The sequence below is a fragment of the Grammomys surdaster genome, unplaced genomic scaffold (assembly GCF_004785775.1).
Source record: "Grammomys surdaster isolate TR1022 unplaced genomic scaffold, NIH_TR_1.0 126113, whole genome shotgun sequence".
NCBI classification, from domain to species: Eukaryota; Metazoa; Chordata; class Mammalia; order Rodentia; family Muridae; genus Grammomys; species Grammomys surdaster.
The window spans coordinates 4,180,461-4,181,602 of NW_021620921.1; the positions used below are offsets into that span (position 1 = coordinate 4,180,461).

Genomic DNA, 1,142 nt, shown 5'->3' on the forward strand with positions numbered 1-1,142 from the left:
TTTTTCAAGAAATGTAATATCTTGGAATTTTTGTAGGATTGTTTATCTCTCATTTGTTTTTATCTCACCCTTTGGGTTGTTCTTGAATACTTTTGTCTCCTGAAATATGAGAAACATCCTTAACAGTCTAGGCAGGGGTGTTCAGAGTAGATACATGCTTTCCTGTCTTCCCTTTACTACATCCCACCACAGTAAATCTTGTGTTTCCCTGGGTAGAAGCTGTGGACAGAGACACGAAGCAGAGCACCCTCTCCCTCAATTTAACCATACCAGAGTCACACCAGGAAAGGGAGTACTCCTGTGTTCTAACCACTGAGATATTGAGTGGCTTTGATTCTGTAGCATAAGCTGGCCTGTCTAAATGGCTCCACATATTTCTTACAATACACTACAACTCTCTTAGTTGCTTTTCTTTTTCTCTTTGTTTTGTTTTGCTTTCTTTCTAACTTTCAGTGGGAGGTGGGGCTAGGGAAGAGCACAAACCCAGTCCCCCAACTATCACAAATTATGCAGTTGAGTTCCCTGAACTTGAGGAAATCACAGGGTTCGACATGTCTGGTGTGCAAAGGATAATCATCACATGAGAAAACCACCTTCGTCACCATGGTGCCTATCTTACCCGGTAAGTATCTTAGTTGCTTTTCTATCACTGTGCTAAAACACCATGAACAAGAAAACATGTCCCCTATAGTATCATGATCATATCAACACATATCAATATGTATTCAGGCCACCTTTGAATGTCTTCAGTCATTCATAGTCTCAACACTACTTGAAAGTCCAAAGACTTTTCTGACACTCAAGGAAATCTCTTACCTGTAGCCCCATATAAAATCAAAGGACAAATCACATACTTCCAAATGCTACAAAAGGAAGCTTTTAATTGGGCTTACAGTTTCCTAGGGTTAGAGTCCATGGTGGTGGAGCTAATGCATGGCATGGGAGCACAGAAAGCCCTAGGCACATGAGGTTCTGAGCGAACGTGTGCTGTCAACATAAGCCCTCCATGCCAAGGACCCTAGCATCAGACGAAGGAAAGTAACAAAGCCTTGTCCCTGGGGTGAAACACAGAGGGATGACAAAGCCTTTCTCTGACTGATGTACAGATACCAGTAGTGTGTGCAAAAATCAACCATAGATTT

At 41.9% G+C, this 1,142-nt stretch overlaps 1 non-coding gene across 1 annotated transcript; it reads right to left on the reverse strand.

Annotated features, from left to right (window-relative positions):
• Positions 1–466: 466 nt before the first annotated feature.
• LOC114611509 lies at positions 467–630 on the reverse strand. The gene has a single exon (XR_003709842.1). It is a non-coding gene; the product is annotated as a U1 spliceosomal RNA (small nuclear RNA).
• Between the last annotated feature and the right edge of the window lie 512 nt (positions 631–1,142).